Here is a 12,127-nt window from a genome sequence, read left to right as displayed (position 1 = left end):
AAAAGCAGATGGCTGGATGGGGACCAAGTCGGGGACCGGTCACGTGACGGGGCGGCGTGCCATGGAACTTCCTGCTCGCTCTCCCTTTCTGTCGCAGCAGTTGGTGTCACTACTCGCGCCGTCTGCGTGAATTCGAGGCCCCGGCTGAACAGATTGGCCAGTCGGCGAGGATCATTCGCAGAAAACTCTGCTAATCTCCCACCGGCTGCCTCGACCACACTCACATACACTGTCTCTCTTTCTTTCTTCCCTCCGCGCAGACTTCTCCTCAAAACTGTGTCGAGGGAGGGCAGAGGATTTAGAAAACATGTCATCATGAGCTCAGTTCCAAACCGAGATATACACCATTCGCAAAAAAAAAAGAAAGAAAGAAATACCTACTCTTACAAAATAGTGCTTTCAAGTTTTTGACCATCTTAAAGGGGTATTACACCCTAAAACGCACCACATTTAAACATAAAATAAATACTTTCTCTCTCCTCTCGCTGTGTTTTTCTTCAGCATTCCTCCGGCGTCCAGCCTGGTGGGCTTTTTTTTTGTCTGAGAGCCGAGCGGAGCCGAGCATGAAAGTGACTTCCTCGATCATCTCTGCAGCCCGCGGCGTGCTGCTCAATCCTCCATCGCCGTGATGGACTCCGGGGTCACGACTCGCTTCCTCCTGGAAACTCGCCTTCACCGAGAGACGTCTTAAGATGTGAGATATCTCTCTCTCTCTCTCACACACACACACACACACACACACACACACACACACACAGTTAGTAGTTTTTTTGAGTTAAGTGTATATGACAGCTGCTCACAGATTTATTAAAGTCAGACTTTATGTTTTCACAATGTAAATGAGTGTTATATACACAATCACCTCAGTCATGGAAAACCTGGAAAAGTCATGGAAGTTCACAATCACATTTTCCAGGCCTCAAAAAATCATGAAATCAGTAAAAAAAATATCATCATTGTAAGTTTTGGAAAAGTCAGATTTTGCAGTAATCGTCATGTAACGTAACGGCAAATGTCTTACCTGTAGCTGTCAATATAACGCAGCTCTGCTTTGTGTTAATGTGATATTTCCCATCATGCATGTTTTTAATGTTCTCCACGTTCTGCCTCGTTATTCATGTTTGCCTGCTAACTGGAATTATGTCTGAGTTCGGATATGTTAAAAAAACACCACGCAAGTTTAACTAGACAGAAAATAGTTATTATGGGTTCTTGAAAAGTCAAATTAGATTATATATTATAAATATATATATATACACGCTGTATACTCTGAGAACTCAAGTCAAGTCCTCTACGATCCCGCTGCACAGTTAAATGTCTGCTTGATTTGAGGCGATTTAAGTCGACTGAGAGTCTCCGAATGATGATTTGAGCCTCCAACTTTTAAGGGGAAGCCCGAGTTGACTGTGCATTTCCGAGCAAAGAGGCATGTTTCGTATTTCTGTTGTTTGCTTCAGAAAAACAGGACACCTATCTTTAAACTTTGTTGATATCTGATTTGTCAGGTTTTCATTTGTTTTAGCCTTTTTTCTAGTTTTGGCGTCCCACGTCAGGTTGCTCACGTATGATTGGACAGCTGATGTTCTAGGGAGGTGCTTAACGAGGGTACATGGCTGTTTGATCACTTTGTAACTTTACTAGTATCTACTGGATTTTAAGATGTATAAAATAATAGAAAATAATTTAGATTTTTTAATCAAGACCAGCCCTGAATTTTAATAGTTTCTTCCTTTGCCCATCTTACACCCTTCCTCCAGTTTTCATGAAATTTCGGCTGGTAGTTTTTCTCTAATCCTGCAGACAAATAAGCTGAAAACGTGACCTTTTGTTGGTGAAGGTAATAATAGCGAGATACAGAACAATCAGAGAAATACAGGGGGAACTCCACAGTATATAAAAATTAAGATGAAAGAAGAGAAATAAAAACGCTCTTTGAGGTCTGAACTAGTTAGCAGAGCACTCGAGCCGTGCGACGCCAACAGCCAACGACTCCATAAAGTCAGACGCTGCGTCGCTGCGGCTCAAACACGATCGCTCTCATGAATTTAATAAGAATCGCAGTAAAACTCAGTAAAGCTCGTCTGCACTGTTGTGTGACATCGCTGTGTGAGCGTCTTTGAGTCTTTACGAGGAAGTTTTTCCCTTTAAAGGGCCACTCCGTCATTTAAAAAAAAAAGGAATGAAAAACAAATGGGCCGAGTACAGTACAACAAAGCAATGCTCTTCTTTTGCTACACAAATAATTAACTCTTTAATGAGCTTTTACTTCCAAAGGGGAGGTCTAATATTAATATTTTCAAATCCCAAACCTTTATTATTATTATTTTTTATATATATTATATTATATTAGATGAGATGTTTGATGTTTCAACGTTTTTGACCTTTGACATTTGCACAATTCTTGGCACATCTCTGAATGTCAGTGTTTTGCGTTAAAAACATGTTTTGGGCTTTTGGCTCCTGCTTTAAGTCCAAAATCTGCACAGTCACTGGGAACAATAGCAAAGGTCAAAGTAACAGATTTTTATTTTTCTTCAAATGTAGATTCATTCATATTGTTGACTTCTTAAGGAGAAAACAGCCAGCATGAAGAGAAAATAAAATACTACTCACCATGAAACCCTCTATGGATTTATGTCATACTGACACAAAAGGCCATAAATGAGTATTTAAGGAGCATGTATGACATGTCCTTTGTAAAGACATAAATCCAGACATTTAGGATTTCAGGTTATCTGGCGGTGGGATGTTGACTCGATGATCTGACGCAGGTGAAGGAAAATAAAAGAAGAACTTGGCACGTGTTGATGTGGCAGCGGTTCTCGTTTCAGTGGCGGCTGGTGCGCCGCTCTCAGGACCTTATCACATTTTTTAAATTTGCATCGGAGTCTTGTGTCCTGTCGGCTCTGAACAAGGTCCGCCCATCCAGTGCAACAGCTTGACTCGGGATGTTAGGAGTTAATCGTGTCTCGTGCACTTCAAATGTGCACAGATACTGACAAAATGAACTTGGAGAACGTGTCTCCATGTGTAACGAAGAGCATGAATGAGCTCTTCAAGGATTTCTTTGCAAAAACACGGAAGGCCGAAAAATTAGTGCTTATGGCTAATAAACAACTTTTAAGAGGTCGTTGTGGTTAAAACAGGTTTGTTAGAAATGAGGATTTGATTGGGATGCAAACTGCAATATTCGATGCATTATTGGCTTTTTCACCTCCCTGATCTTAACTCTCTATTTCACGTCATAAAGGACACATTAGGTTTTGCATTTGCACTGAAGGTTGGTGTTGGATGTAAATTCTTGGCTGCAGAATTCGGATGTAACTCAGGGTGCAAACATTGGTCGTGTTATCTACCTCTTTACTAAGTTGTTGACTTCTTCATTGGTGTGTCTAATGTGCTCCTGCATTAGAAACTGTTAAAAACGGACTCTGCCCCTCTGAATTTAACCCCACCAATGAGATTAGCCGTCCTCCTGCCCTCCGAGCGGCTCCGCCTGCAGAGAAATGTGTGTACAAGTGAAACTCCACTGTGCGACAAAGCCACACTGGATTTATTAAAATCCACTCCAAAATGTACTCGTGCTTTATCCGGCAGAAAACGAGAGCACCGTTTATACCTCTTGGCTGCGGCTGCGAGGCGGCTGAGGAGACGAGCACCCAGTGTACTTTAAATGTGTGAAATGTGGCGAGGAGAGGCAGCGGGGACCACCAGGTGCTGCCTCTCCACCTCGAGCCGGCCGAGGAGCGCTTCTCCTCTCCAATAACCCAAAGGGCTGAGATGCCACTCGCAGCAGCCGAGCCAAAAGACATTTCAAGTGTGCACTTCAAAGGGGCCTTGGATTATGTTCGCGCACAGTCTATCCTGAGGGGATCCTTTGAAGGGAAACTTACTGCAGAGCCACTGGTGGCCGCTGTGTGTGTGTGTGTGTGTGTGTGTGTGTGTGTGTGTGTGTGTGTGTGTGTGTGTTGTGTGTGCGTGTGTGTGTTTGTTTGTTTGTCTAAACCCATTTTACTCACTGCTCTTGCCACTGTGCTGCGGTGTTGGGAGGGGTTTCCTCCCTGCAAAAAGTTTCAATGTAAACAGAATTTCTAGAGTTTTTATTCCAAAAAGTACACATTTCACTTTGGGAATATGAAGCTTAACTTCCATATTTCACAAACAAGGAGATCATCAAACAGCAAATCATAAACACCTGCAGTGTTGTTGTGCAAAATAAAAATGTGCGTGTAGGATGCTTTCGGAAAATAAGAGCCTGTAGGAACATTTATCAAAAGTGTTTATGAAAATGAGCTTAAATTGTGAATCTTATAAATATTAAAAGGTATGTTCAGAAGTGTCAACCTAGACCCAATTTTCTTGTGTTTTTGTGTCAAAGTGACGAAAGGGAATAACATTTTTTTGCAAATTATTTCAGTGTGCAGTGCAGCCACTCTGACCAGTTATCTGCTGTCAGTTTACATCCACAGATTTTTAGATTTATTTTGTTTTATTTATTTATTTTGCCACTGACGGGCTCAGATTATTATAGCAAGTGTCTGACACAAAAACGCAAAAACATGGGAGAATAGGGTCCATGTTGGAAAATACCAGGGCTGTACTTTAAGTTGCCACCACTGGTTCCAAAAAAAGGGATTTTTTAGTTGTAATGATGAAAATAATAAAATCTTTTACTCTTGCAGGACCTTATTTGAGGAAAGCACCAGCCAGCGTCACCATCACGCTGAACCACCTGCACACAGTTGTCACCTGCGAAAGGTTGGTTCCTCTCTGTCTCTAATGGCTCATTACAGCTTTGCTTCTGCAAAACAGTGTGCAGAGAGGTGGTTGTTTTTTTGCGTGGCAAAAATAGGAATATAGGAAAATGACATGCCCAGAGTTGTTACATTGCAGCTTTTTTGCAGCTGTCTGCAGCTCTTGCTCAATAAATTAGTCACTTAGACAAAAAAAATTGAAAAAAAGGGTCCATGTTAAAAATACCAAACATAAAGTCGGAGGTTTAGTGTAAGTAATATTTAGTATAACACTGAAAAGAGGAAATTAAAGATTAACATGGTTCTAGGTTTAAAAATGTTCACCTTTCATTCAAAATGCCAACATCAGTTTACTTATGCTGCCTTAAGATGCCTTTCAAAAGATATTTAACCCTTTAAAACATAAGCAATTTGGTGAGATTTCTTTCCAAAATACGAGGAAAAAGGCATGAAATGTCCTGCAAACTGCAAAAACATTAGAGAATTATCAAATAACTATGGATTTTGTTTTTATAATTATCAATTTTAAATCAGGTGAAAAATCAATGCATTTTTCTTATTAATACTTAAATATACTATATTTCATTTTATTTTAGCACTTTTTTATGGTAGTTTCCTTTTTTATTTTAGTATTTTTTTTTTTTTAGTTTAGTTTTGGTCTTTTTTACTTACTTTTTCAATTATTATTATTAATTATTTATTTAATTTTTTTTTTTTTTTTTTTTTTACCAATTTCTTGCAAGTGTTTCTTGTTAAATTGCTCATTGCCTCCTTTCCATGTTTTTTTTTTTTTTTTTTTTTTATCAAACAAATTGGCTCAGGTTTCAAAGGGTTAATTTAATTATGTTGTATGAAATGTATGTATTGGTAAATAATGACTCTTTAATGAAACCAATATGAGAGCATTTATCAAAATGAATATGAATAGGAACTTAAAAAATCTAAAAAGCATAGGATCAGACGTTGTACAAAAATACCAGAAATTCATTTTTAAAGGCGTTTGCTGAGTAGAGATCCAGTTTGTCATTTTGGAAACCAAAGACCTCCATCTGCAGGTTTCCAGCGACCCGCCGTAACATCAACTTTTGATTCAGTTCAGCGTTTCCGCACGTGTCACTGCAGTCATGCAAAGGTGGCGGCTGATTAGCAGCTAACAAATTGCACGGCGCCGATGGGAGGCAACCAAACATCTGTAGGACACCTGCACCCGCGGATGCCAGGATATGAAACACCGCCGAAAATAAAGGGACGGGGGGCGTTGGGGAAAACGAAACAACAGCAACTCTGGCAGGCGATTATCATAATTAAAGCCGCATCAATTAAAGGGGTCAATCACTGCGCGGCTGCCACCTTCCTCCGCAGATGGTGAAATTTGTTTAGGGCTGCCTCCTCCTTCCTGACACTGCAGAGGGACGGACACAGAGCTGCACTTTACCAACAGCGTCAGAAACACACACGTGTAAGAGCAGGACAGGAAAAGCATTTTTGATATTTTCTATCAGGTGCCAGCTTCCTCAGGATCAACTCTTATTCCTGAATCAATCCCAAAAGCACCAAAAGGCTCCTTTTTTACAATTTGGGTTCCTAATACCACACAGTGTAATATTGTTATTGGTATTCTGTAAGATGCCAACAAAGTTCAGTTCAGTTTATTCACAGAGTCAATAAAAATAGATAAAAACATGATTTTAAGTACAGTTAGACCTGTGTGAATAGGGGCACCCTGATAAACTATTCAAAGCTTGTATACAGGGGCCCAGACAATAAATGACATACAAAATGTACAAATATTAATGTTTTCCTGCAACCTAACTCTGATCTAAAACTTCAAAAACATTAAAAATTACTCTAAGATCCTAAAGGTAGAGATAAGAGTATGTATGTATATATATATATATATATATATATATATATATGTCCCATATAAGCTGTTTGCTTTGTAGTAAAGTAAATTATGAAATCTGAAATCACATATGAAACACATAGCGACATAGCGAATTAGTGGAACTTTTTTTTGCAAATCTGCTTATAGAGGGTACTCCAAAATACTAGAAATCAGGTGTAATAGTCAAGACAGACAGATAGATAGATGTGTAGATAGATAGATATTTTGAATATATAAAGCAAAAAAACAGTCAAGTCGTTACATTATGTATGTAACTTGAAGTAACGTTAAGTACGTGAAGTAAATTGGCAAGAAATTGGTAAAAAGTTTCAAAAAATTACCTGGAAATAGGAAAAAAATGTATGCATGTATAAATAAATAATAAAATATGTTATTTTTCTAAACTTAACCTACTTAAATTTCAAAAGTAACTCTGCTTCCTAAATCTAAACAGTTTAACTTTATATGTACTTGAGATTATGTCCATAACTGTATTTTATGTGTTCAGTAGGTGACATGATGATACCATTTGTGTGGTGCTAAGTAGTTAGATGTCATATTAACTGTTGCATGTGCATTTTTATAAGATATCGTATGAACCTTTGTATGAAGATATGGCTGCGTCTTTTACAGGCAATATGAAATGGTTTGTTTTCGTCGTCGTGTGGCTGTGTGAGGTATATGACTCAGTCAAATGAAGAGCAGTGCGCTCAAAACATCATTTGTGCTCACTGTAATCACTTTAGCATTGGGAGCGTTTCACTGCAGACCACACACTGATGCAATCTGACTGAATAACATTTCTGTGTAACTGCAGAATCTGTGATGCTTTTAAAGCCTGTTGCAGCTGAGTGTTTCTGTATATTAGCACGGCAGCAAATGTCCAAATTGATGTTTCACTCATGCATTCTGTTGTTGGACAAAGCTAATATTTTGCACCTTTTCTGCAAAGTCTAAACGCAGTTGACTTGAACTGAGAGGTTTTTCCATTTGCAGGCGGATGCTGTGAACTCCAGCAGCTGCAGAGTGAAGCAGGATTTGCTCTCTGTCCCGGAGGTCCACCTTTAAGCAACGAGGAGTGATTAGCTGCGGCAGCTTCGGCCAAGGTGGGTGCTGCACAGCCGGCATTTTGCATTTTAATCGTGCCAGCCTGGTGACAGGAACTGCAGGAGGAGATAGAAAAGACACGGACCTGCGGTGGCTCTGTTAGACCGTTACACTGCACGAATCAGAAAAAAATAGCCGTACGGCTTTGAAAACGTTTAATTTATTGTCAAATGTTGCAGTCATTGTTAAACAGATATCATATTGTGGCTTCAAACGAGAAAGTGTCGGTATCTGCCCTTTCATGGACACTTCAGACTGTCACAGGATTAAACGGGACTATTAGCCGTGAAGCGGTGTCAGATTCCCTCGCCGTGAGGTCATCTCCCCGCCAAATAAGAGCAGTAAACAAAAGGGGCGGAGCGGCGACTTTCAACGCGGGGAAGTTGAGAGCCGCCGCTGACCTGAGAGGGGAAGTGTGGGTGGGTATAGCGGCCGCGGGGCCCCGGCGGGGGGGCCGGCTTCCACCCAAGATGAGGACTGACACCGGGGTTCAGGGGTTAATTTGTGTAACAGGCGAATTTGCATACAAATGAAAAATGACAGAATTTTTCTGTTCTCCGCAACTTTCAATGTCATCCGCATCAAGCCGGGCCTCTGCCGCCCCCCCACCCCCCTCCCTGCACGCCGTTTGAAGAATATTCATTACTTGTGAAGCTGGGGCACCTTGTTTGCTATTAATCTCCACCGCAGGTCAATGACTTAATTTGCTCAACTTTATCAGTGGTGCCATTCACTTTTTCTTTCTTCCTCCGCCCGTCCGTTCCCTTTGTAGCTCTTTCTAAAGTGTTCTCATTGCTTCTCTTCATAGAGACCGGCTAAGCTTTTTAAAGCACAACAAAGGCACAGTAACTCTGGTCTCTGAAAGAGTTTTGAAGACATAAATGAATTACTTGAGAGGGAAATATACGCCGGCCCTCTAGATTGCTCCTTCTTCTCTTCTCCCGCAACGCCCAACAACTTCTGGAGAGATTTCCTCTCAAATCTCTCCTTTTTTTCCTCTCTCTCTCCCTCTCTTGGTCTTGATTGGATTGATTGTTTTTCTAATCCAGGGGAAATTACTTGCAAAAAGGGGTCACATCATCATGGTGAAAATAGTGAAGAAAGGAGTGAAGAGCTTTCCGCTGATAGAGAAACAGAGAGGCAGCACGTAGGTGAATGCTGCGTACAGTGAGTCTTGTATCGACTCTTTTCTAATTAAATGCCGTTCAGATAAAAGCACACAACATACTGACGCCATGTTTCATCTTTAAACACATTCACTGATCATTTCATGAAGCATGTCCAGTGGAGATGGCTTAGAGCTGCATTCATCAGATATTGATAGCAAATCATGCCAATTAGACCTTCCCGAAATCATCTCTACCTCAAACTTCAACAGTTAAGAAAGGCTCTGTTTAACTATGAAGAACCACAGAGTCGGTTAATGATAATAATAAGATGATAATAAACTGTATTTCTATAGCACCTTTTATACAAGAAATGCTGCCAAACGTGTTAAACAAAAAGAAAATATCAAGCTTCACATATAAAGAAATAAAAGACATAAAGACGCAGTAAAACCTGCATGTAACAACAAAACAAGATCAGAGCAGAATGCAGCGCAACCTCACATGGATAAAACCCACGTGAAAATATTAGCAAAATTAAGAGAGAAATAAGGATAAAAGTAGAATGCACAGACAACATAACACAAGATGGAAAATAAAACCCATTACCATAAAATTGATTAAAATAAAGCAAAAAATAAAGTGCATAAAATGTAAGAAATTAAGGAAAATACATCATTTTAAAGGGGTGCAGCAGTGCAAAGTAAAATGCAAAGCATTTGGGGATGTAGGTTTGTTGACTGATATTTTTCACATAAGCCATTTTTTTCCATATGCAAAAGTTTTGAGTGGTGCACCTTTTTAAAATATGCTGTCTTACTCTCTTAAAAACGCCTGTGATGGACAGGTGTTGCAAATTAGTGTTTAGCTACTGACACTAAACATTGTGCCTCCGGTTCTTGTGCATAAAAGTACATTTCTTATAATACTAACACTACTAAACTTAGAAGCAGGCTGTTTGTCCAACATACCTGTCAACAACTGTTACTTCAGTTTTTTTATTTCTAAAGGGAAACTCTCACTCCTCCAGATTATGGTTATTTTTAACTACATCATCGGCACCTGGCAAGTCAAACAAGTCCCATCGCCCTTGAAACAGCACCCAGAATTTTGTTTTGTAGTTTTTGCGACTGTAAGTTTTGTATGTTTGTCTGAGGTAACCCAAGTAGCCAAAATAAAACAGCATCGACACAAACAATTCACACACGGCTTATAATTTCATCCCGTTTAGTCTATTTGCCAGCTGTAAATTTTGTATTATCATCATGTATAGTATGTGTGTCCCCAACATTACGAAACTGCCGGATTGTAACTTAGTAACTTGCATAATTTCCGCAATTTACACACATTTGCAAATTAGGTACATCATGCATATATTGACTTCACTTCAGCAGCTGTTTGGCCACTTTTGACATTATCTTGGTGGTTTATGAGGTTATTGAGGATAGTGAATCCTCAATAATTAGTAAAAAAGTAAAAGAAAAATAAATAAACGACCGACAGCACAAGGAAACTGATGTCAGTGCAGATTTCAAAGGCTTTGGGTACAAGTAAGGATGCAAACATGTTCTTTAACCCTTTGAAACCTGAGCAAATTGGCTTGATTTCTTAAAAAAACATGGATAGAAGGCAATAAGCAATGAAAGAAGACATGAACCAAAAATTAGCAAAAAAAAAAATTAAAAAGTACAAGAAAAATAAAAAAAAACGTGATTATTAGCAAATAATAATAATAATAATAATAAATAAATAAATAAATAAATAAATAAATACAATTTTAAAATAATAAAATGTTAAAATATATTTATAAATTATGTAAACCTAATTTAGATATATAACCACGGACCTTATCAATATGTTTTTTTCTCAGACATTTTTCCATTGATTCAGAGAAAAATAATAGTTTTCCTTATCTACTTATTTCTTGCAATTTGTGGAACAAGTGATCCTGCTCCCAGTTTCAAAGGGTTAAAGTTATGGACACCCACCCTGTCCCCAAAAAAGTAATGTGGATGTGAAAGATGATGCAGAGCTTAAGTCAAGTTTAGCTCATTTAAACAAAGTCTCCCAGCATGCTTCACTTCCTCCTAAACAGACTCAAACGTTTACATTGTGTTCGCTCTGGATTATACGTTTCTTTTAATCCCTAATCTGTTGTTTAGGCTGAACTGACCAAACAAACTCCAAGTGCAGATTTGGGTTTTTTTCTTAGACATGCATCACGTATGACACAAATAACTGGAGGATTAAACGCTTCCATGTATATTGTGGAGTATTAAAGGAGCATTACACAATATCTGAGAATCCATAAGTTTGTTTATCTCAACATACGATGCACGTCTGGCGGCGGCGGTGACATTTGTTTACCGTACACAATATTTGAGAATCTGCACGTGAATCCTTCCCAAACCGGAGCGACACATTCTACCATCCGGCAAGTAAAAGGCTAAACACGCTCCAAAAAGAAATTACTGTGACTTTGGTTGTTTGCCTCCTGCAGGCGTTTTGAAGCGCTCGAAATCAAAATTTCCAGCTTCATTAAATAACCGCCTTCTCCTGGAGAGGAAAGTTGAAGGGAAAAGAGAGGAAAGTATAAAGCATAAAGCGAGAGAGTGAGGCGAGGAGAGAAAAAAAAATGTCTTGTGAACCATTGTTTGGATCTTTATGCAAAAACCTCCCTTTGTGTTTCAAACTCTTGATCCCCCATAGGCAAAGGAGAGGAGCGTATTGATCTGCGCTGAAAGGAGACGGCCCTTTCATCACGCTTCCTCCTCACCTTAGACGGCTTTGAGGGGGCTCCTTCAGGAGCGCAGCACCCTCCTGGCTACCGGCCAGAGATTAGCACGGCGATAACCTACCCAACCCTAATAGGTAGCGAACGAAAGCAGAGGCTGTCTAATTAGCGCTGATCAAAGCCGAGGACTTTATCCCCAAAACAAACCTGCACATTTGAATGTGCTTAGGAGAGGCGAATGAAAGGGTGGAGGAGGTGAAGGTGGAAGGAGGAGGGGAGAAGTTGGAGGTTTTGAACTTTTTTTTTTTTTTTTGATGATGATATGCACAGCCTCGTTCAACATTTCTTCTTTTCTACTTTATCTGCATGCAGATATGTACGCACGGAGAGGGCTGCGAGCACAAGTTATTCATGAGAGGGAGCTTTGGGTTGAAATTTCTGCATACCTGGACACATAAAACAGAAGGTGCATGTGTGTGTTGCTCAGCTCGACTGAGTGGGATTAGAGGAAAAGTAATATTTTTATGGAGAGTAGAAGATT

At 39.5% G+C, this 12,127-nt stretch overlaps 1 long non-coding RNA gene across 1 annotated transcript in view; it reads left to right on the top strand.

Annotated features, from left to right (window-relative positions):
* The first annotated feature begins 507 nt into the window (after positions 1–507).
* The window catches only part of LOC121962890, a 42,461-nt gene continuing 30,841 nt past the window's right edge, over positions 508–12,127 (top strand). The window contains exons 1-3 of the long non-coding RNA XR_006107177.1: positions 508–694; positions 4,683–4,758; positions 7,636–7,745. This is a non-coding gene — a long non-coding RNA (uncharacterized LOC121962890). The remainder of the gene's footprint in view (positions 695–4,682; positions 4,759–7,635; positions 7,746–12,127) is intronic.

The sequence above is a fragment of the Plectropomus leopardus genome, chromosome 24 (genome assembly GCF_008729295.1).
Source record: "Plectropomus leopardus isolate mb chromosome 24, YSFRI_Pleo_2.0, whole genome shotgun sequence".
Classification (NCBI taxonomy): domain Eukaryota; kingdom Metazoa; phylum Chordata; class Actinopteri; order Perciformes; family Serranidae; genus Plectropomus; species Plectropomus leopardus.
The sequence above is the reverse complement of the archived record's forward strand: the minus strand, read 5'-3'. Positions and strand labels throughout refer to the sequence as shown.